Here is a 26,282-nt window from a genome sequence, read left to right on the forward strand (position 1 = left end):
AAACCATGCCTTTCTTGTGCTACAGTGAACCTTTCATTTGCACCAAAAAGTAGTCTTCTTCATACTTAAATTTCATTATTTTTTGGTTATGTTGGCTATTAAAATTTAATCCAGACTAGCTTAAAAGTCAGGAGAAGGCAATGGCACCCCACTCCAGTACGCTTGACTGGAATATCCCATGGATGGAGGAGCCTGGTGGGCTGCAGTCCATGGGGTCACTAAGAGTCGGACACGACTGAACGACTTCACTTTCACTTTTCACTTTCATGCGTTGCAGGAGGAACTGGCAACCCACTCCAGTGTTCTTGCCTGGAGAATCCCAGGGATAGGGGAGCCTGGTAGGCTGCCATCTATGGGGTCGCACAGAGTCAGACATGACTGAAGCGACTTAGCAGCAGCAGCTTAAAAGTCTAATTCAAATCTATTTTAGAGTTTACTTAACTTTAGATTCCATAGCATGGCCATATATAGGATGGATGTGGGCAGGGCTTGCCTCCGTCTGAGACCGCAGCTTTAGCCAGAAGAAGATTACTCGTGAGGTACAATCTTGAACTAAATTTGTCCCCCTAGTCTTCCCTCAGCATGTTTTTAATAAGTAAATTTTTCCCTTGATACAAGATAATAAGTAGTTCAGTAATAAAGCAATTTCATTATTATTATTATTATTAATCATTCTGATGTAATAAATATACTTTGTTCTCTTTAAGACACTAAATACAAAATGGTTTTTGCTATTGTTTTGGGGACTGACATTAGGAGAACAGCTGGACAACTGGCAGTGTGATGGGTACAGATGTAGGGTGAAGGCCCCGGGGTGGAATCTGGATGAACTGTTTTGAAAGTATTAAGCCCCCTTTTCCTGTGACTTGGCTCTTAGCTGCAAACCCCGTACTAGTGGTAAATCTTACTGACTCTCACATATAAATGAGTTACTTATGTTTTCCAGATAATAAAATCTGTTATCTTTTCTTCTGAATACTTAATATCCATTGCCACGAGAATGTGCTAATATGCCACAAGAATACCACCTCAAACACACTAGCTTAAAGCAATAATTTAGGTCATAAGTTTAAGTCATGAGTTTATAGGCCAACTATGTGGATCTTTTGGTCTCAGCTTGGCTCACTCCTGCATCCGTGGTCAGCTGTGGGCCAGCTAGGTGCTCTGTGGTAGATTCAGGTGTGTACTTGACACCACGTATAGGTTGGACTAACTTTCTGCTTGTCTAGAATGGCCTCAGATTTTCATTCTTGTTCCTTCTGCAGGCTAGTCCAAGCACATTTTAACAATAGAGAGAGATGAGCACAAAGAAGTGGACATAGATGAACAGTTTTCAAGCTTCTGCTTCTGTCACCATTGCAAACACCTTACTGGCCAAAGCAAGTCTTGTGACTAAATTTAGTAATTAAGAAAATATACTCAACTTCCCTTAGAGGAATCATTTAAGTAACAAATATGAGAAGCTTAACGATAAGATTGGAGAGAAGGACTTAGGCCAGGTGATGTGGAGTCAAATTAAGAAAAAAAAGCTGATCCCAAGTTCAGTTTTAAGTAGATTGCAAAATAATATCACAGTGTATTTTCTTATTCATAGATCTGCCTCTCCTCTTTTACATACTCCTATACAGTAAAAACAGAATAAAAAGGCAGAATTATGTACCCGAGTGATCATTTTCTGAGTATATAAATTTTAATTTTTATTATATTCAAATTTTCTTCAATGAATATATGTTTATATATATTTAAATTAATTTTGTAATTATTTAATAAGTATATGGTAATTTAAATAAATAATAAAATAGATGTCATTAAAATACTTTTAGAATTTATAAAAATATTATTTTTGCAATGATTTTATGTAAAAAGACTCAAAATATAATTACCCTTAATGACTGAAAAATCACCTAAAATATTAGACATGGAAAGAATATCAGCATTTCTGAAATCCAATAATCCAACATATAGGTGAGTAAACTGCACCAAGAAGCATGAGAAATTTGGCTTAGACAAGACTGCTAATTTAAATATTTCAAAAGGCAATTTAAAAATTCCAAATCATTGATGGTTTTTGTTGTCATTATAAGAGTTTATTTTTCTCATAATTTGACAGTCTGTTAGGATTAGTTGTTGTTGTTGTTGTTTTAAGCCCATACAGTGTGGCTTGTGGAATCTTAGTTTCAACAAGGGTCCTTGGTAGTGAGATTGCAGAGTCCTAACCACTGGATCACAGTGGAATCCCCCAGGAATTAATTTTAATTCAGTTCAGTTCAGTCCCTCAATTGTGACCGACTTTTTGTGACCCCATGGACTGCAGCAGGCCAGTCTTCCCTATCCATCACCAACTCACGGAGCTTGCTCAAACTCACGTCCATTGAGTCAGTAATTTTAATTAGGCCTATATAAAGATAATAGAAATTAGTTTACATCTTAGGATATACTTTCTATATATTTTCCCCATTACTATGTTCTAGTAACTCTTAGATGAATCAGGTGATTTTATATAATGAAGTTTATATTATCATTTTTATGTATTTTCTTAGTGTACTTAGTTATAATACCATGTCTCTTTCATTTCCCATCTAAGAGAGAATTCTCTGAGAGAGAAGTCTAATTAAAAAAAATAGAATATAATCTTCCATTTTAAAAATGTTTTCAATACTAAGTAATCAGAACATCTGATAAATTATGAAAATCAATGTTTACATTCTAAACAGTGAAAGTGGTCATTGTTGACTAAAAAAACACAATCACAACCTCAAAGTAGAGAGTGTTTTATTCAGTGGGAATTATGAGGACTTCAAGCCTGGGGAAGAAAATGCCTTCTTAAGTGAATAATGCAAAGAAATAGAGGAAAACAATAGAATGGGGAAGACTAGAGATCTCTTCAAGAAAATTAGATATACCAAGGGAACATTTCATACAAGGATGGGCACAGTAAAGGACAGAAATGGTATGGACCTAACAGAAGCAGAAGATGTAAAGAAAAGGTAGCAAGAATACACAGAAAAGATCTTAATGACCTTCATAACCACGATGGTGTGATCACTCACCTACAGCCAGACATCCTGGAATGTGAAGTCAAGTGGGCCTTAAGATGCATTACTACAAACAAAGCTAGTGGAGGTGATGAAATTCCAGCTGAGATATTTCAAATCCTAAAATATGATGCTGTTAAAGTGCTGCACTCAATATGCCAGCAAATTTGGAAATCTCAGCAGTGGCTACAAGACTGAAAAAGGGCAACTTTCATTCCAATCCAAAAGAAGGGCGATGCCAAAGAATGTTCATACTATCACACAATTGCACTCATTTCTCATGTTAGCAAGGTAATGCTCAGAATCCTTCAAGCAAGCTTCAACAGTATGTGAACCAGAACTTCCAGATTGTACAAGCTGTATTCAGAAAAGGCAGAGGAAACAGAAACCAAATTTCCAACATCCATTGGATCATAGAAAAAACAAGAGAATTCCAGAAAAACATACTTCTGCTTCACTGACTACACTAAAGCCTTTGACTGTGTGGATCACAACAACTGTGGAAACTTCTTAAAGCAATAGGAATACCAGAGCAACTTACCTGCCTCTTGAAAAACCTTCATGCAGCTCAAGAAGAAACAGTTAGAACCAGACATGGAACAATGACTGGTTCCAAATTGGGAAAGGAGTACATCAAGGCTTTGTATTCTCACCCTGCTTATTTAACTTCTGTGCAGAGTATATCATGCAAAATGCTAGACTGGATGAAGCTAAAGCTGGAATCAAGATTTCCAGGATAAATATCAGTAATGTCAGATATCCAGATGACATCACCCTAATGGCAGAAAGTGAAGAGGAACTAAAGAGCCTCTTGATGAAGGTAAAAGAGGAAAGTGAAAAAGCTGGCTTAAAACTCAACATTCAAAGGAAGATTATGGCATCCAGTCCTGTTACTTCATGGCAAATAGGGAAAAATTGGAAATAGTGGCAGACTTTATTTTCTTGGGCTCCAAAATCACTGCAGATGGTGACTGCAGTCATGAAATTTAAAAAAAAAAAAAAAAAAAAAAACAACACTTGCTCTTTGGAAGAAAAGCTTTGACAAATCTAGACAGCGTATTAAAAATCAGAGACATCACTTTGACAGCAAATGTCCATATAGTCAAAAGTATGGTCTTCCAAGCAGCCATGTACAGATGTGAGAGTTGGACCATAAATAAGGCTGAGCACCGAAGAACTGATGGTTTCCAACTGTGGTGCTGGACAAGGCTCTTGAGTCTTGAACATCCAGGAGATCAAACCAGTCAATTCTAAAGGAAATCAACACTGAATACTCATTGGGAGCACTGATCCTTAAGCTGAAACTCCAATCCTTTGGTGACTCATTGGTAAAGACCCTGATTCTGGGAAAGATTGAGGGCAAGAAGAAAAGGGGGCAATAGAGGATGAGATGGTTGGATGGCATCATTGACTAAACGGACATGAGTTTGACCAAACTCTGGGAGATAGTGAAGGACAGGGAAGTGTAGTGTGCTGCAGCCCATGGTTTCACAAAGATAGGACATAACTGAGGGACTGAATAACAACAACTGGCCCAGAAAATAGAATCCCAGGTGACCCTGAGAGAATTTTCCCAAGCAGGCAAGGGGAGGATTCAGGCTATATCGAAGTTTGGTAGCAAGGGGCAGGTAATCTGAATATCAAAATGTTATTATTAATTAAGGCAAACCAGCTATCTCACATTAAGGGATTTAGTGCTCTTCTATTGGGCTTTCCTGGTGGCTCAGTTGACCTGCAATGCAGGAGACCCTGGTTTGATTTCTGGGTCAGGAAATTCCCCTGCAGAAGGAATAGGCTACCCACTCCAGTATTCTCGGGCTTCTCTGGTGACTCAGCTGGTAAAGAATCCACCTGCAATGTGGCAAACCTGGGTTTGATCCCTGGAATGGGAAGATCCCCTGGAGAAAGGAAAGGCTATCGACTCCAGTATTCTGACCTGGAGAATTCCATGAATTTATAGACCATGGGGTCACAAAAAGTCAGACCTGACTGAGCAACTTTCACTTTCATGTATGTTGCTAAGTCACTTAAGTCGTGTCCGACTCTGTGCGACCCAATAGATGGCAGCCCACCAGGATCCCCTGTCCCTGGGATTCTCCAGGCAAGAACACTGGAGTGGGTTGCCATTTCCTTCTCCAATGCATGAAAGTGAAAAGTGAAAGTGAAGTCACTCAGTCGTGTCCGACCCTCAGCGACCCCATGGACTGCAGCCCACCAGGCTCCTCCGTCCATGGGATTTTCCAGGCAAAAGTTACTGGAATGGGGTGCCATTGCCTTCTCTGACTTTCATGTATGGGAGGATACAAATGTCTGGGCTCACTGAACTTATTCCTTTCATATGCATCTCAGCTATCTGGGATCAAATCCTACTTTCTTGATTGTTTGGAAGGCAGGAATCCCTAATGGCAGCCACATCTTATTTATCAATATGGCAGGAAATATTTCACTTCACTTCATGTAAATATGTATGTTTTTAGGCATCTTTCCTTTTAGAGACTATTAAGGCAATGGCACCCCACTCCAGTACTCTTGCCTGGAAAATCCCATGGACGGAGGAGCCGGTGGGCTGCAGTCCATGGGGTCGCTAAGAGTCAAACACGACTGAGGGACTTCACTTTGACTTTTCACTTTTATGCATTGGAGAAGGAAATGGCAACCCACTCTAGTGTTCTTGCCTGGAGAATCCCAGGGATGGGGGAGCCTGGTGGGCTGCCGTCTATGGGGTCACACAAATTCAGACACGACTGAAGCAACTTAGCAGCAGCAGCAGCAAGAAATCATTAATTGATCACTGATAATTCACTGGTAATATTTTCAGCTCTAATAACTCATTGGTAATATTTTCTGTCTGCAACTTGGATGTTTCAGAGAGTATTTATGATTTTTTTCACTTAATATTATAATAACATTTATTCAGTAATTCATTCATTCTTAAATTCTGCAAATATTTATGAGATAGTTACCAGTTTTCTGGCACTTGCCAGTGATCTGGGTCATGAAAAAAACAAAAAAACAAAAAAAAACCACGCTTACCTCTTAACCCATGGTACTGTCAAGGGAGTGTGTAATTTCCTCGGTTCTTCTCGTCACAACAAAAATTTGAAGCAATGGACATTAAAGCCCTCAGCACATCACAGCTCTCAGTGTTACAGCTCCATCTTACAGCTCAGTTTTATTTAGAAAATGAAGGGAAATACATCCTTGAGGCATGAGGGCATGCTGACCCAAAAGACTTGAAGAGGGGAGAGAGAGAGAGAGAGAGAGAAAGAGAGAGACAGAGACAGAGAGCATGCGTGCGGGAGAGAGACCCCTGGGCCTTTGACTCCTCTTTTTATATGTTTTTTCCTCCCCCTGGGCCTGCCCTATGTAAATTGGGCTAGGCAGGACTGCTATTTTACCTGAGGTCCTAACTCTGGTCCTTGGACCTTCCTTTGTTCTGTTTTTGCAGGCTTTTCCCTTCCTTGTCTTTTAGCCACAGCCATTCTGGACCCCTTTTTCCTATTCTAACTGCCTAACAGTACTTATAGCCATCCCTTAAGGACTTACATTAAAAAAGTAACACTGTATTTGTTTAGCCAGAGACACTTGACTTTCTTTTTTTTTAATTATTTATTTTAATTGGAGGCCAATAACTTTACAATATTATAGTTGTTTTGCCATACACTGACATGAATCAGCCACGGGTATACATGTGTTCCACATCATGAACACCCCTCCCATCTCCCTCCCCATCCCATCCCTCTGGGTCATCCCAGTGCACCAGCCCTCAGCACCCCGTCTCATGCATCAGACCTGGACTGGCGATCTGTTTCACATATGATAATATACATGTTTCAATGCTATTCTCTCAAATCATCCCACCCTTGCCTTCTCTCAGAGAGTCCAAAAGACTGTTCTATACATCTGTGTCTCTTTTGTTGTCTCCCATACAGGATTATCATTACCATCTTTCTAAATTCCATATATATGTGTTAGTATACTGTATTGGTTTTTTTCTTTCTGGCTTACTTTACTGTGTATAATAGGCTCCAGTTTTATCAACCTCGTTAGAACTGATTCAAATGGATTCTTTTTGATGGCTGAGTAATATTCCATTGTGTATATGTACCAAAGCTTTCTTATCCATTCATCTGCCGATGGACATCTAGGTTGCCTCCATGTCCTGGCTATTATAAACAGTGCTGCAATGAACACTGCGATAAATGTGTCTCTTTCAATCCTGTTTCCTTGGTGTGTATGCTCAGGAATGGGATTGCTGGGTCATATGGCAGTTCTATTTCCAGTTTTTCAAGGAATGTCCACGCTGTTCTCCATAGTGGCTGTACTAGTTTTCATTCCCACCAAGAGTGTAATGTGTTCCCTTTTCTCCACACCCTCTCCAGCATGTATTGTTTATAGACATTTTAATAGCAGCCATTCTGACTGGCATAAGATGATACCTCTTTGTGGTTTTGATTTGCATTACTCTGATAATGAGTGCTGTTGAGCATCTTTTTATGTGTTTGTTAGCCATCTGTATGTCTTCTTTGGAGAAACGTCTGTTTGGTTATTTGGACTATTTTTTGATTGGGTTGTTTATTTTTTTGGAATTGAGCTGCAGGAGCTGCTTGTATATTTTTGAGATTAATCCTTTGTTAGTTGCTTCATTTGCTGTTATTTTCTCCCATTCTGAAGGCTGTCTTTTCACCTTGCTCATAGTTTCCTTCGTTGTGCAAAAGCTTTTAAGTTTAATTAGGTCCCATTTATTTATTTTTGCTTTTATTTCCATTACTCTGGGAGGTGGGTCATAGAGGATCGTGCTATGATTTATGTCAGAGAGTGTTTTGCCTATGTTTTCCTCTAGGAGTTTTATAGTTTCTGATCTTACATTTAGATCTTTAACCCATTTTGAGTTTATTTTTGTGTATTGTGTAAAATTGTTCTAGTTTCATTCTTTTACAAGTGGTTGACCAGTTTTCCCAGCACCAATTGTTAAAGAGATTGTCTTTTCTCTACTGTATATTCTTGCCTCCTTTGTCAAAGATAAGGTGCCCATAGGTGTGTAGATTTATCTCTGGGCTTTCTATTGATCTATATCACTGTTTTGTGCCAGTACCATACTGTCTTGATAACTGTAGCTTTGTAGTAGGGCCTAAAGTCAGGCAGGTTGATCCCTCCAGTTCTGTTCTTCTTTCTCAAGATTGCTTTGGCTATTCGAGGTTTTTGTATTTCCATACAAATTGTGAAATTATTTGTTCTAGTTCTCTGAAAAATACCATTGGTAGTTTGATAGGGATTGCATTGAAACTATAGATTGCTTTGGTTAGTATACTCATTTTCACTATATTGATTTTTCCGATCCATGAACATGGTATATTTCTCCATCTACTTGTGTCCTCTTTGATTTTTTTCATCAGTGTCTTATAGTTTTCTATATTTAGATCTTTTGTTTCTTTAGGTAGACTTATTCCTAACTATTTTATTCTTTTCGTTGCAATAGTGAATGGAATTGTTTCCTTAATTTCTCTTTCTGTTTTCTCATTGTTAGTGTATAGGAATTCAAGGAATTTCTGTGTGTTAATTTTATATCCTGCAACTTTACTATATTCATTGATTAACTCTAGTAATTTTCTGGTGGAGTCTTTAGAGTTTTCTATGTAGAGGCTCATGTCATCTGCAAACAGTGAAAGTTTTACTTCTTCTTTTCCAATCTGGATTCCTTTTATTTCTTTTTCTTCTCTGATTGCTGTGGCTAAAACTTCCAAAACTATGTTGAATAGTAGTGGTGAGAGTAGGCACCCTTGTCTTGTTCCTGACTTTAAGGGAAATTCTTTCAGTTTTCAGTGTTTGCTGTGGGTTTGTCATATGTGGCTTTTATTATGCTGAGGTATGTTCCTTCTATTCCTGCTTCCTGGAGGGTTTTTTTTTTTTTTAATCATAAATGGATGTTGAGTTTTGTCAAAGGCTTTCTCTGCATCAATTGAGATAATCATATGGTTTTTATTTTTTAATTTGTTAACATGGTATATCATATTGATTGATTTGTGGATATTAAAGAATCCTTGCATCCATGGGATAAAGCCCACTTGGTCATGATGTATGATCTTTTTAATATATTGTTGGATTCTGATTGCTAGAATTTTGTTAAGGATTTTTGCATCTATGTTCATCAGTGATATTGGCCTGTAGTTTTCTCTTTTTGTGGCATCTTTGTCTGGTTTTGGTATTAGGGTGATGGTGGCCTCATAGAATGAGTTTGGAAGTTTACCTTCCTCTGCAATTTTCTGGAAGACTTTGAGCAGGATAGGTGTTAGCTCTTCTCTAAATTTTTGGTAGAATTCAGCCGTGAAGCCGTCTGGACCTGGGCTTTTGTTTGCTGGAAGATTTCTGATTATGGTTTCTATTTCCATGCTTGTGATGGGTCTGTATGATTTTTCTATTTCTTCGTGATTCAGTTTTGGAAGGTTATACTTATCTAAGAATTTGTCCATTTTTTCCAACTTGTGCATTTTATTGAAATATAGTTGAAGATAGTAGTCTCTTAAGATCCTTTGTATTTCTGGGTTGTCTGTTGTGATTTCTCTATTTTCATTTCTAATTTTGTTGATTTGATTCTTCTCCCTTTGTTTCTTGATGAGTTTGGCTAATAACTTGTCTATTTTATTTATCTTCTCAAAGAACCAGGTTTTAGCTTTGTTGATTTTTGCTATGGTCTCTTTTGTTTCTTTTGCATTTATTTCTGCCCTAATTTTTTATGATTTCTTTCCTTCTACTAAACTTAGGGTTCTTCATTTCTTCCTTTTCTAGTTGCTTTAGGTGTAGAGTTAGGTTATTTATTTGACTTTTCTCTTGTTTCTTGAGGTAAGCTTGTATTGCTATAAACCTTCCCCTTAGCACTGCTTTTACTGAGTCCCATAGGTTTTGGGTTGTTGTGTTTTCATTTTAATTTGTTTCTATGCATATTTTGATATCTTCTGTGATTTGTTCGTTATTTAGAAGCGTGTTGTGTAGCCTCCATATGTTGGTATTTTTAATAGTTTTTTTGCTGTAGTTGACATCTAATCTTACTTCATTGTGATAAGAAAAGATGCTTGGAATGATTTCAATTTTTTTGAATTTACCAAGACTAGATTTATGGCCCAGGATGTGATCTATCTTGGAGAAGGTTCCGTATGCACTTGAGAAAAAGGTGATATTCATTGTTTTGGGGTGAAATGTCCTATAGATATCAATTAGGTCTAACTGGTACATTGTATCATTTAAAGTTTTTGTTTCCTTGCTAATTTTCTGTTTAGTTGATCTATCCATAGGTGTGAGTGGGGTATTAAAGTCTCCCACTATTATTATGTTAGTGTTAATTTCCCCTTTCATACTTGTTAACATTTGCCTTACATATTGTGGTGCTCCTTTGTTGGGTGCATATATATTTATAATTGTTATAACTTCTTCTTGGATTGATCCTTTGGTCATTATGTAGTGTCATACTTTGTCTCTTTTCATGGCCTTTATTTCAAAGTCTATTTTATCTGATATGAGTATTGCTACTCCTGCTTTCTTTTGGTCTCCATTTGCATGAAATATCTTATGCCAGCCCTTCAGTTTCAGTCTGCATGTGTCCCTTTTTTCCAGGTGAGTCTCTTGTAGACAGCATATATAGGGGTCTTGTTTTTGTATCCATTCAGCCAGTCTTTGTCTTTTGGTTGGGGCATTCAACCCATTTACATATAATGTAATTACTGATAAGTATGAACCCATTGCCATTTACTTTGTTGTTTTGGTTTCGAGTTTATACACCCTTTCTGTGTCTCCTGTCTAGAGAAGAGCCTTTAGCATTTGTTGAAGAGCTGGTTTAGTGGTACTGAATTCTGTCAGCTTTTGCTTGTCTGTAATGCTTTTGATTTTTCCTTCATATTTGAATGAGATCCTTGCTGGGTACAGTAATCTGGGTTGTAGGTTTTTCTCTTTCATCACTTTAAGTATGTCCTGCCATTCCCTTCTGGCCTGAAGAGTTTCTATTGAAAGATTAGCTGTTATCCTTATGGGAATCCCCTTGTGTGTTATTTGTTATTTTTCCCTTGCTGCTTTTAATATTTGTTCTTTGTGTTTGGTGTTTGTTAATTTGATTAATATGTGTCTTGGGGTGTTTTGCCTTGGATTTATCCTGTTTGGGACTCTCTGGGTTTTTTGGATTTGGGTGGATATTTCCTTCCCCATTTTAGGGAAGTTTTCAACTATTATCTCCTCAAGTATTTTCCCGTGGCCTTTCTTTTTGTCTTCTTCTTCTGGGACTCCTATGATTCGAATGTTGGGGCATTTGACATTGTCCCAGAGATCTCTGAGGTCATTCTCTTCTTTTAATTCTTTTTTCTTTTTTCCTCTACTTCATTGATTTCCACCATTCTATCTTCTACCTCACTTATCCTATCTTCTGCCTCAGTTATTCTACTGTTGGTTCCCTCCAGAGTGCTTTTGATCTCAGTTATTGCATTATTCATCCCTATCTCCTCCTCTTTTGTTTGGTTTGGTGGGCATTTATCATGTTCCTTTACCTTCTGAGTAATTCTCTGCCTTTTCATCTTGTTTAGATTGCTGTGTTTGGGGTGGCCATTCTGTATTCTGAAAGTTTGTGGTTCCTCTATATTGTGGAGGTTCCTCCCTGTGGGTGGGGTTGGATGAGTGGCTTGTCAAGGTGTCCTGGTTAGGGAAGCTTACACTGGTGTTTTGGTGGGTGAAGCTGGATTTCTTATCCCTGGAGTGTGATGAAGTCTCCAGTAGTGAGTTCTGAGGTGTCTATGGGTTTGGTATGACTTTGGGAAACCTGTATATTAAAGCTCAGGGCTATGTTCCTGTGTTTCTGGAGAATTTCTGTGTATGTCTTGCTCTGGAACTTTTGGCTCTTGGGTGGAGCTTGGTTTCAGTGTAGGTATAGAGGCTTTTGGATGAGCTCTTATTGATTAATATTCCCTGGAGTCAGGAGTTTTCTGGTGTTCTCAGGTTTTGGATTTAAGCCTCCTGCCTCTGGTTTTCAGTCTTATTCTTACAGTAGCCTCAAGACTTCTCTATCCATACAGCACCCATGATAAAAATCTCCTTTCGAAGACAATGGGCTGCCTTTCTAGATGCCTGGTGTCCTCTGACAATGTTCAGAAGTTGTTTTGTGGAATTTGCTCAACGTTCAAATGATCTTTCAATGAATTTGTTGGGGGAGAAAGTGGTCTCCCCATCCTATTCCTCTGCCAACTTAGTACCACCTCTCCTGAGACTTGACTTTCAAGGAAGGAATTTTGTTACATATTATCTCAAGGAGCCCATTACTACATATAGTAAAGGTAATAATAATTATACATCTTTGTTCATTTAATTATATTAAGCCTTTAATAATAACCTGTATTCAAAGTAATAATATATATTTATAAATTTATATATATATATATATTGCCAACTAAAAAATTAGTCTCAACCTGAAAGTAGCATATTTTATTTGGTGAGAATGTTAAGCTCTCTGAACCCAGGAGAGACCATCTCAGTAGCCCTGAGAGACTGCTCTGAGGAGGCAGGAGAGGGGAGTCAGGCTAAATACAAGTTTGCAACAAATGGGGCAGTCTGAACATCAGAGATTATTGTTAAGTAAGGAAAACCAGGTACCAGGTTAAGGAATTTTAGTGTTCTTTTGTGTAAGGGAAGATGCAAGCTTCTGGGCTCACTGATTCACTGCTTTCATATACACCTCAGCTATCCGGGGGAGGAGGGGTGCAAATCCTGTTTCTTGATTGTTTATGTCCTTAATTCCATGTTCAGCATAAGGGGTGGCAGATGGGGTGGGTGGCTGTTTCTTGCATCTCCCTCCCCCTGCTCCTCAGCAATCACCATGGTGGATGGCAGAGTCTGCTGGATTGCAGGCATTGTGTTCCCTTTTGGGAGGCTTCATTCACATTTGGTGGGCCAGAATCTCAGATAGCTGTGACATTTCTTGCTAACTAATATGGCAGGAGATATTTCATATCACAATATCCAATCAAATAAGTTTAACCTTAAAGTCCTATCTCTTTCTGGACTTGGATTGGGTTTTATATTTTAGAATCAGAATAAATTCCAAATTAGATTTCAAATTAGAATCACAGTTAGATTCTGATTTTAAATTGTACTAGAATTTTATATTTGCAATACTTTTTAGTAATATCATTTGGAAAACATGTATTGAGTATTCTCTGAGTACAGTACCTAATGTGACATTAGTTGATTATTTCAACTTTGTCAATCAAACATTTAAAATAATATTATGACATCATTATGTTTTTCCTTTATTTTGTTTTAATTGAAGAAATGAATGACTTGCATTCGAGGTATACCTTTGACTTTTAACATTGGTAAAGTTATTTATTATTCAAGCAGTGAACTAAAGTCTCTTCAAATCTTCATGCCCATGGCTACATGTCCAGGAAAAAGAGTGAAATCTAATCCAGGAGGTAAATTAGTTGTTTCAAGGTTTCAAGTTAAAGTAGCTTTGTTCTTTCATTTCACGATCCTTGCAGAGTTCCCCTCTCAAATAACACAGTAGGAGGTCCCATTATGTGGACAAATTCCTTTTTGAGCAGTGCCCTAGGCATTGGCTAATTGATCGTAAGATAAAGATCTACATTATGAACACTACATAAATCTTTTGTGTAATATTTTACAAATTATATTTCTGTACTTTATTATCTTTGAGCACCCTATGGATATTTTTCAAAACACTTAACCTCCCCTATATTTTCAGGGATCTAAAGTATATAAAGGCTTCTCTGTTGGATGTCCACTATGCAATTCTCATTTAAAAATATTTTCCAGTCCTTGTTTTGATTTATTTCAAGTCACCTATGTATCAAATGACAAACCAGTTGGTTGCTGACCTTTAAAACTTCCCTGAGTTTGAGAGAAAACCATAGGGAACCTGTCTAAAATACTGCTCATTTTATTATAAACCTGCAGCAGTTTTCTTTTGCAAACAATTTGTAAGACTACAAGCATTTTCAAAAACATTATGTACCTGGAATTCATACTGTTTTGTTAGGATATATACTGTTTTATATGCTGCATACTCTGTGTTTCCTTTTCTGTGACTACTTTGTATATGTACCTCTATATAATTAAAAAGATTAAAAAAGCAGCATTATGCATTGATAAAATATATTAAAATAATACCAAAAATTGATGACATCTTAAACTTGTAAAAGTATTTTTTTAGAAAACAAAATGAAGAAATTGACTTCCAGAATGATGAAGTTAGGATCTATTTTAGAGATGTGATCCATTCTCTCACAAAATAAAGGAAATACTGGCAAAACAATTAAAATTAAACATTTCAGATAGTTGTGAATTGACAGAACAATATAAAGAAAATAATAAATCACCAGTACATACTGCAACATAGGTGAACCTTGAAAGTATTATGCAAAGTGATAGAAAGCCCCTCATAAAACCACTTTCCATTTATATAAGATGTTCAGAATAGGCAACTATGTTGAGACAGAAAATATATTATTGGTTTCCTGGAATCAGGTTGGTAGTGGGTATAAGAATGTGTGGTGTCTGCTAATGTGTATCAGTTCAGTTCAGTCACTCAGTTGTGTCTGGCTCTTTGTGACCCCATGGACTGCAACACACTGGGCTTCTCTGTCTATCACCAGCTCCTGGAGCTTGCTCAAACTCATGTCCATTAAGTCGGTGATGCCATCCAACCATTTCATCCTCTGTTGGCCCATTCTCTTTCTGCCTTCAATCTTTTCTAGCATTAGGGTCTTTTCTAATGAGTCAGTTCTTCAATACATCAGGTGGCCAAAATATTGGAGTTTCAACTACAGCGTAAGTCCTTCCAACGAATATTCAGGACTGATTTACTTTAGGATTGACTGGTTTGATCTCCTTGATGCCAAGGGACTCTCAAGTGTCTTCTCAAATTAATGTGTATAGAGTTTCATTTTGGAATGAGGCAGTGTTCTAAAATTAGACCTGGGTGGTAGTTGCACATCTCTGTGAATAGGATGTTTTTAAATTGTATTGCATAGTTTGAATAAATGTGCTATATCATATGAAAAATGTATGTCAATAAAACTGTTAAAAAAGAGAAAGGCAAGATAATATCCCTAAATAGGACCTCGAGAACTTTATCACATATCACAAAAATATATGAATATTTATATGGGTATGAATATGCATATTCCAACTTCAAGATGTAGAATGGATTATCTATTGGAATGCAGATCTGATTTCCATAGTAGCCATTTTGTATTCATTGGATATTAATCCTTTGACTACATTGACTCTTCTTTCTTCAGTAGCCCTGATGCCAAGGCACTGATTTTTTTTGTGGTTGTTTCAGTTTGGATCTGAACCTTTGAGTCCTTATCCATAAAGTGTTGTAGTGCTCTTATTTGTGTACTTAGTTAGCCCAAATCTGTTCTCCACTGAGATTCTTTTGAAATAATGGTTATTGCTTTATTTATAATGCTTATTGCTTTATTAATAATGCTTGAAAGTAGTATTTCCAGAAGTCCTTGTGTCTATCCCTAGGCAATACAGGAATAAAATAAAGTTATGGATTTATAGAATATTAAGGATTGATATTTTACATTCCAGATACAATGATTTTACATAAAATATTGTATAAAAAGTCAGTATGTGTTTGTGAAAAAAAAAATGGATCACACAAAATTGAAATGGTTTTTTCCTTGTGGACTCAATAGTCATTTAAAATGTATTGAAGTGAGTTGTGATTCTTAAAAAGGAAAATACAGTAGCTTCCTAAATATGTGTGAACACAGTAAACCCCTAATTAATATCAATATGCATATCAACATTCTCAGACATTATAAAGCACTTTTGCAAACTGAAGTGTTTCTTTCATTTTTTTTTTTTTAGTAAGTTGTGTACATAATGAATTCAAGAGCCACAAATTCCATAATATCTAAGAGGGTATTTATGCATTCATGACTTCAATTTACTACTATGTTCAATATTGATTTATTTAATTTTATTTTTGTAACAATAATACATATGTGGGCTTCCCAAGTGACTCAGTGGTAAAGAATCCACCTTCCAGTGCAGAAGTCATGGGTTTGGTCCCTGGATTGGGAAAATCCCCCGAAGAAGGAAATGACAACCCAATCCTTATTCTTGCTTGGGAAATCCCTATGGATAGAGGAACCTGGTGAGCTACAGTCCATGTGGGATCAGAGTGGAACATGATTTAGTGCCTAAAAAACAACAACAATGCATATGCATTATTCATTTATAAAAAGTAAAATGATAAAAATAGGCATACCAACAGCTACTTTCTCATTCTCTTTACCAGGTTATCTCTACTACTTAATAGCAACTACTAGCAGTTATGTTACTTCTTTATTCTACTTTAATATTTCTAAAATGCATGCTATATTCCTATCTTGCTCTTACCTTTTTCTAAAATTTGGTTTTTTATGTTGACTTCTCTCTTTCTCACTTTCACTCTCAGACATCCTGTTCTTCTGTTGGGGAGTTTGTAATTTCCTCGGTTCTGTCTTGTTGCAACAAAAATTTGAAGCAATGGATCAACCAGCGTTACAGCCCTCATATGGACCAGTGTTACAGCTCCATGTTACAGCTAAGTTTTATTTAGAAAGTAAAGGAAAATACACCCTCGAGATGTGAGGGCATGCTGACCCAAGAGATGCAGAGAAGAGAGGCCCCCAGCCCAATTTTGGCTCCTTTTTTTATATGTTTTTTCTCCTCCCTGGGCCTGCCCTGTGTAAATTGGGCTAGCTAGGAGTGCTGTTTGTTTTACCTGAGGTCCTCACTTCATCTTTGGACCTTCCTTTGTTCTATTTTCATGGGCTTTTCCCTTCTTTGTCTTTTAACCACCACCACTCTGGGCTCCTTTATCCTATTCTACCTACCTAGCACTTCTCTCACATATTATGATTATTGTTACATTTCAATGTGTTGTCAAATATACTTATATTATTATGATTATGCAAATTCTACTTATTGCTGAGTGAAAGTGAAAGTTGTTCAGTTGTGTCTGACTCCTTGTGAATCCAGTCCATGGAATTCTCTAGGTCAGAATACTGGAGTGGGTAGCCTTTCCCTTCTCCAGGGGATCTTCCCAACCCAGGAATCAAACCTGGGTCTCCTGCATTGCAAGCGGATTCTTTACCAACTGAGCTATAAGATTTCATTTTCTCTCTTGTGAATCTTTTTGCTTATATTACAATTAAGTGTGTGTATTGGTGTGTGTGTGTGTCTTGCATAGTTTTATATGTACTCTTTTCCTATTTATTAAAAACTTTCAAGCTGAGTTGGAAAATTTCTTTAAATGTATTTGAACATCCTTTATTCCATAAATCTTTCTTAGCCTTCTGTCAGTCCTTATCATTTTGTATAGAACACCAGGTTGATAAGCATTTGATCTGTTTTTCCAAATATTGCAGGTAATAGTTACACAAAATAATTTGCCCAATATGCATCAGGCAATTTCCACATAGGGATTCATGGACCCAGGGTCCTTCCATCTTTTTGCTCTCATCTTTAATTACAAGACCTGCAAAATCATTCCTGAATGAAATCAGGGAATGCAGAACCCTGAAAGGAAATGTTCTCTAAGCCAAAAAGTGTATGCATCATTTACATGTCCATTCTGTTTGATACAGCCCAGTCTTCTGGTTTAGCCAAACTATAAGTGAGTAGAAAAATACATTAGATGGGCTTCTAAGAGGTAGGAAAACAGATGTGAGCAGAGCCTAGCCTTCTTAGCCACCCTGGATTTCTATGATTAAAGAGAACAATGCAAGCATTCCAGAAGACTAAGCAATTAATTTAGAAGGTGGTTGTGAGGAAGCCTTGATCTTCTTCAGTGCTGTAATTTAAACCAGAAAACAGTGAAGCAACATCTGTAGTTTCACATGTAAAAGAGAGAGTATGACACAAGAATTTCATAATAAACTGAAACTAAATTGGAAACCAAGACACATTTTCAAGTACACAGACTCCAAATTCTCTGATTTACTCTTTTGGCAAAAATCCATTTGAAGATGCCTACTAACTAATTAAAGATGAATTAAAATAAGGAATTCACAAAATAGACTAGAAATAAATAAAATACCAACAATGGGTGGGGCACCAGTTAAATGTGTAACTAAATTATTGAAATTAATATAGTTATTAACTAACAAATTTGCTCTTGCTAATTAAATATAATGATATTATGTAATAATATCACTTGTTAAATAGTAAACCCAGATTAAAAAAATCATTAAAAAAAATGAAAAAAGATTTTAGGGGTTTTGAAAGGAAGAAAAAATGTAGTGATGGTGTACTATTTTTCTGATTCACATGGGATCAACAGATTGGATTTAGACACTTGCATGTGGAAAACAGGTCTAAGCATACTATATAATGTTAAATGTGTTAGCATTTCTAGAACTGACGAAAACAGTGTTTTCAGTAAATCAGGCAGCATTGTAAAAAACAAACAAACAAAAAACCCCAACTTATGTTTAATATAGAATATAGGAATCTATTGAAGTAAAATATATTTTTACCAAAAGAAAATAGAAATCTGTTGTCAATATTTATTTTTAATATAAATTTATTTATTTTATTTTGAGGCTAATTATTTTACAATATTGTATTGGTTTTGCCATACATCAACATGAATCTGCAACAGGTGTACACGTGTTCCCCATCCTGAACCCCCCTCCCACCTCCCTCCCAGTACCATCCCTCTGGATCATCCCAGTGCATCAGCCCCGAGCATCCTATCATGCATTGAACCTGGACTGGTGATTCGTTTCACATATGATATTATACATGTTTCAATGCTATTCTCCCAAATCATCCCACCCTCGCCCTCTCCCACAGAGTGCAAATGACTGTTCTATACATCTGTGTCTCTTTTGCTGTCTCGCATACAGGGTTATCATTACCATCTTAATAATATAATGCAGATAATATATCTCAAAGTGAATTAAACCAATTAAACATGTTTGCTTTTAACAGAAAAAATAAACTCATATGATGAAAGATAAACAGAAATTTAACTCAGAGCCCTGCTTGGAACAAAGTGCCTTAAAATGTTGAAGTTGTACAGTGGACAATGTTCAACATTGAAATGCAAAATCAAGAAAAACAAATCAAGCTTTAAAATAAGAAATATTTGAATTCAAAGAGAAGGGAAAGTTTATGAGGACAAAGAGAGTTACTATATAATGATAGAAAATATGATAGACCATGAATGTAAGTTTTTCTGATTATATGGCAAATACATTCTCTATGCATGCATTCTCAGTTGTGTCCAATTCTTTGCAACCCCATTGACAGTAGCCCACTGGGCTCTACTGTCCATGAATTCCCAGTCAAGGATACTTGAATGGGGTGCCATTTCCTCCTCCAGGGGATCTTCCTGACCAGGCATCATGCTTGTAACTCCTGCATTGACAGGCAGATTCTTTACCACTGCACCACCCGGGGAGCCCCAAATATATGCTACATACCAAATATTTATATAAATAGTTTTCAAGTGTAAATGAAAGAAAAACTAAATGAAATAACAAGTTAAAATAAAACTTGATTCTAATTTGCCTCCTTCAATGTTTAATGGATTCAGAAATAAAAAATAGTATCACTATAAAGTGCGTATTTGTTTACTTTGTATTTTTTTTTTCTTTTCAGCTTTTACAGTGTGTTCAGTACTGTGCTATGTCAGGATGATGCAGTGAATATTGTATTTCATGGACCACATTGTTGAACTGGGGCAATGATCATTAATAAGTGACAAATCACAGTGTATACTTTCAAAATGATACAAGAGCCATAGAAGAATGGAACCTAGTTAAACGAGAACAGATAACAAAAGCACCTGACTCAGAATACAGAGTCTCAGAAGTGCTTTCATTTATATCTGAAAGAGGAATAGTAACTGAAGGGAAAAGATGAAGACTCTTTATAGTCAGAAAGAAAGAAGTGCAGGTATAAGCTCCCAGGCTGGAGCAAACATACAAATATATCTGAGGACCAGCAAACAAATCTGAGGAGCTGATGGAAGACCGGAGTAAAGTCAGTTATCAGATAAAGCAGCAAAGTGAGCAAGAAACAGAGCATGTGAGGCCTCATAGTTCTTATTAAACTAGTTTTGCCTTTATCCTCAGGGCCATGAAGAACTTGAAGAAGGATGAATGATGCTCAAATTTGCATCTTGACGGGATTACTGAATCACTGAATGAGATCTAGTTTGGAGAAGTTCACAATATGTGCAGAGACTCAGGTAGAAGGCCATTGTAGCAGATCACTGATGATGAAGTTTAACTTCATAATGGAGATGAAGAGATAGGGAGACAAGTTAGAGCTACTTTTAGTTGACTTGGCAGTGCACTGGATTTTGGAGGTGAACAAGAGATGTGTGTTTGAAGAATGCAGCATACAAAAAACCTGTTCTTGCATCAAATACTGTGATCTGTTCTAGAAGACACCATCTACCTAGCAGAGTGGAAGGCTCTGCTGAGGGCTGGGAATTTGCAGGAAGTGTGCTGAGTTTGCTTTGGTTCAGTTTGAGAAGCTTAGAAAGTGAAACAGGGGAAGTAAATAGCTAAAGTAATGTGGTAAGTAAAATAACAACTAAGTGTAATAGAAAAAGAAATCAAGAAATGGAATTAATTCGTCTGTATGCGAGACAGCAAAAGAGACACAGATGTATAGAACAGCCTTTTGGACTCTGTTGCGGGGGGAATGATTTGGGAGAATGGCATTAAAACATGTATAATATCATATAAGACATGAATAGCCAGTCCAGGTTCTATGCAGGATACAGGAAACTTGGGGCTGGTGCACTGGGATGACCCAAAGGGATGGTATGGGGAGGGAGGTGGGAGGGAGGTTCAGAATGGGAACACGTGTACACCTGTGGCGGATTCATGATGATGTATGGCAAACCAATACAATATTGTAAAGTAAAAAAATAAAAATAAAGAAAGAAAGAAAAAAAAAGAAATGGAATTAATTATATGTAAGAATTCAGTTTATCATAAATATATCCTTTTAAAAACATTAAGTGAGGATGAAGTGAAGTGAAGTGAAAGTCGCTCAGTCGTGTCCGACTCTTTGCAACCCCATGGACTATACAGTGCATGGAATTCTCCAGCCAGAATACTGGAGTGGATAGCCTATCCCTTCTCCAGTGGATCCTCCCAACCCAGAAACTGAATGGGGTCTCCTTTACTGCAGGTGGATTCTTTACCAACTGAGCTATCAGGGAAGTCCTTAAGTGAGGATGGCATATTTAAATAGCAAAACTCCAATAATTAATAATTTCATTTGTTGAGGGAAGAAGCATTGGAATACTTATATTAACATCACTTCATTACACTTTTAAATACAAGGAAAAAAATTTTAAAACCTCCCAGAAATTGTTGGGGGAAAAAAATGTCCCAATGTTCTTTTAACACGGGAAAAGTCTTTGTGTGCAAGGCACTGAGAAGAGAGTTAGAAGAAAGATTAATACATAAGAAATATTTTTAAATAAATACAGAGATGTTATAAACCAATCACAAATTTAGAGATCTAATGGAAATATCCAATTAATCTGTTAATGATGTCATTTATTTTCAAGAATAATTACAAAGAAATTATAATTAAAAATAAAACTATATATATATACACACAAAAATTTACTTGAAAAGAGATAGCAATTTGGATAATTATCTTCTGAAAATTATGTGAACAAATTAGCAATGCAGATTGTACATTACAGTGAAAGGTGGCAAATACTTAGGGCAGCATGAATATTTTCAAGGAAATTTCATGAGTTTTCCAGCCAGATAGACACATTTGCAAGCAGTTTGATTATAATTTAAATGAGATTAATAAACATTTGTGTCTATGTAACTTATTTGACACTCATCTATGTAGCAGAATATGTAAAGAGTTTTGTAACTAAACATTTCATTTGCTTAAAAAGTTAATTCAGTGTTTATATAGCTGAAAATACCATAAGCATTTCACACATCTAACTTTAGCTGTAAGGGTGTGATACAGGAAAGAACTTTGTGAAAGATTATTGAAGATTGGAAGGAAAAAAAAAAAAGAAACCCTGGGTATTAGGAAATCTGACTTCTTTCCTCAATGTATCTTTTTGTAAGCTTAGCAAAGCACTTACTGTCTTCAGTTCCAACCATAATCAGGCAAGCTGAAGAATCAAAATACATTTTTTGTAAAGTTACCAGCTGTTGCAAAATTCAACACTTTTCTGAAGTTGCTCAGGGCCTGAGTGACCAAAACACCTGTTTATAGCCTGCAATTTGAGGTTCTTTCTAATTCTTCCAACTATTAGAAGTTAACAGACTTTCCCTTTGGAGGGGTAAAAAAATTCTTTGATTAAAAAAAAAATTCTTTAGTGTATATTTAGCCTGTGATAGTCAAAGTGATTGCTAAATCAATAATAGTCTACAGGTAAATCATGTTTATGAAGGTTAAAATTCCATCAGTGTCTCACCATGATTCTGTTTTGATAGCCATTTCGTAAATGCATCCATACGGGGAAAGCAAGGATAATGGCTAAGTAGGACTCACACCAGGCCTACTGTGGTCCTTGAAAGAAACACTGGGAGGTATAAATGGTCCCAGGTATGAGGCTCTCTCTCTGCCCACTGCATGCTAAAGGGGGGAACACAGAAGTCTAGTTGAGCCTGGCTACTAAGACTTTGGAAGAGGGAGGCTTAGGAGTTGGGTGAGTACTTAAGCAACATGAACAGTGGAGCAGTGACCCAGCTCCTCTCCTATTTTGGTCTAGAACCTGGGCACTGGCAGTACTTTGTGGAAAAAACTTGGCTGGCACTCTATCACATAGCTCAGTGACTGTGATTGTAAGTGGCATTAGCTCTTTAACCACAGCTTGTTTGCATGGAGTTTTCAGAAGAACAACTCCTTTGTGGGTAATCCCAGATGCACACTGGAATTTCAACATGCATATTATGTGTACACATATAGCTACATTATGTATACTAGCAGAGGGGTATGTTGATGTGGGGATGGGTAACTGGGAAAATGAACAGTTCCCTTCATCCTGAAATATACTGGAGAAAAGATAGTCTTTAAGAACTTAAGTTCTTTTGAGATTCTTTTTCAGTGTTTTATTGAGTTATAATTGATTTACAATGTTGAGTGAATTACTAATGTACAGAAAAGTAATTCAGTTACACACATATATATACATTATTTTTATTTAAAAAATTTTTTATTTATTTATTTATTATTTATTTTATTTCTGTCACCTCTGATTTTCTTTATTATGCTTTTTTGCTGTCTGAAATGATCTTTAATATTTATACACTTTCTGTTCTGACCTCCCAAAATAGTAATTTCATGAGGAAAGGGGCTATATACACTATTGTATCCCTATCATTTGGAAGTGCTTGAGCCTCAGTAGTTCAGGATATGGTTTATTGTCTAAACACATAAGAAAGTGTTCTAGAGGAGAGTGAGGGACTGGGGACTCAAATGGGGATAGGTGACCTCACCTAAACATGCATAGTGGGGCTCTTTTCTGTGTGTGCATGTGTTTTGTAATTTCAAGGGTAATTTACAACATTTAATTATAAGTTGGTTAAAAAAAAGCATTTTCATGTCTGATTATAAATTTCCTTCTTATATTTAAAATATTAATATTTTCTGACACTAAAATAATCACTGAAAATTTTGACCCCTGTGGTTTAATAACAACATAATTTTCATCTATAAATACATATTTGTATTTCTTTTTCATAAATTTGTGTTCTGTTATAACCTAAATGCAATGGGAATAAGATAGTTGAACAATAACAAATTCCTAACTCCTGTAAGAGTAGGTATAGGAATTTGTACAGAGCCTTTAGGATGAGAAACTTTCCTTGTAATTCATGATTGAGAAGCTCTTCTCTTTTGGCGAAGTATCAGAAAGTTCTTAAAACAGCAAAATCCTGGGCAGACAGTATGCAGATTCGAGAGAAACCATCCCTGAAAACAGGTAAAATTGAAATTGAGCAGAGAGGTAGATATGTATTTTAAAAATATATCTTTTAAATATATTCTTGAGCTTAAAATATAAACTTTGAGCACTTCATATAGGGAATGGCACTTCTTTCATTTTGCATAGTAGCTCAGTAACACTGAAGTCATTAAAATTGTGGGAAATGCAACAGAACAGCAGGAAAAGACCAAGAGCTGAGGTCATGAAGGAAAAGAAACTTGGACAGAAGCTGAATATTACTATTCCTCACAGCAACAATTCAACAGTAGTTGCATATTTCAAAAATGCCATTCCTGTCAATTTTAAATAACCTGTTTCCTTTCTATGAAGATATGAAATAAAGATCACCTAGAGCCAAAAAGCCATGTTAGTCTTTTCAGCACTGAGTACCTCAAACAGACTACCTAACCTATAACATGTATTCAAAAATATATATGGAATAAATGAAAAAAAAAAAAAAAAAAAACACTTGAATGAAGGGATGAATTAAAGAAAAAGAAATCCAAGTACTGGAAAGACCAATATTTTTCTTCATCTCGGCAGACCAATATTTTTCTTCATCTCAACTAGTCAAGAATTCCAGTGCCACAAATTGGCCAGTATAGATAATAGGAGACCTTTATGGATGTCCTGTGAAATGATCATTTTATTATTTAAGATTTCATGGCCCAGAATTTCTATCCATTCTGTCAGAAAAGATACAAACTAGTTATCTTTATTTTAACAATAAGTAAGATGCCACCTCTTCTTAATATCTTCTGCTTCTGTTAGGTCCATACCATTTCTGTCCTAACTGTGCCCATCTTTGTATGAAACATTCCCTTGGTGGCTCTAATTTTCTTGAAGAGATCTCTAGTCTTTCCCTTTATATTGTTTTTCTTTATTTCTTTGCATTGTTCACTTAGCCAACTCATTGAAAGAGACTCCAATGCTTGGAAAGATTGAAGGCAGGAGAAGGGGACGACAGAGGTCCAACTCTCTGTGACGCTCTGGACTGCAGCATGCCAGGCTTCTTGTCCTTCACCATCTCCTGGAACTTGCTCAAACTCATATCCATTGAGTCAGAGATGCCATCCAACAGTCTCATGCTCTGTCATCCCCTTCTCCTGCCTTCAATCTTTCCAAGCATTGGGGTCTCTTTCAATGAGCTGACTAAGTGAACAATGCAAAGAAATAAAGAAAAACAATATAAAGGGAAAGACTAAAGATCTCTTCAAGAAAATTAGAGGCACCAAGGGAATGTTTCATACAAAGATGGGCACAGTTAGGACAGAAATGATATGGACCTAACAGAAGCAGAAGATATTAAGAAGAGGTGGCAAAAAACACAGAACTATACCAAAAAAAAAAAAAAAAAGACCCAGATAACCACGATGGTGTGATCACTAACCTAGAGCCAGATATCCTGGAATATGAAGTCAAGTGGGCCTTAGGAAACATCACAACCAACAAAGGTGGAATTCCAGCCGAGCTATTTCAAATCCTAAAAGATGATGCTTTGAAAGTGCTGCACTCAATATGCCAGCAAATGTGGGAAACTCAGCAGTGGCCACAAGACTGGAAAATGTCAGTTTTAATTCCAATCCCTAAAAAAGGCAATGCTAAAGAATGCTCAAACTACCACACAATTGCACTCATCTCACATGCAAGTAAAGTAATGCTGAAAATTCTCCAACTAGGCTTAAACAATATATGAACCTAGAGCTTCCAGATGTTCAAGCTGGATTTAGAAAAGGCAGAGATATAATCTTTGATCCAGAGATCAAATTGCCAACCTCCGTTGGATCATAGAAAAACCAAGAGAGTTCCAGAAAATCATCTACTTCTGCTTAACTGACTATCCCAAGGCCTTTGACTGTGTGCATCACAACAAACAAACTGTGGAATATTCTTAAAAAGTTGGGAATACAGACCACCTTACCTGCTTCCAAAGAACATGTATGCAGGTGCAACAATCCAAACAGGACATGGACTGGTTCCAAATTGGAAAAGGAGTACGTCAAGGCTTTCTATTGTCACTCTGCTTATTTAACTTATATGCAGAGTACATCATGTGAAATGCTGGGCAGGATGAAGCACAAGCTGGAATCAAGATTGCTAGGAGAAATATCAATAATTTCAGATATGTAGATGACACTTATGGCAGAAAGTGAAGAGGAACTAAAGAGTCTCTTGCTGAAAGTGAAAGAGGAGAGCGAGAAAGCTGGCTTAAAACTCAATATTAAAAAAACAAAGATAATGGCATCTAGTCCCATTGC

Source organism: Bos taurus, chromosome 17 (assembly GCF_002263795.3).
Source record: "Bos taurus isolate L1 Dominette 01449 registration number 42190680 breed Hereford chromosome 17, ARS-UCD2.0, whole genome shotgun sequence".
NCBI classification, from domain to species: Eukaryota; Metazoa; Chordata; class Mammalia; order Artiodactyla; family Bovidae; genus Bos; species Bos taurus.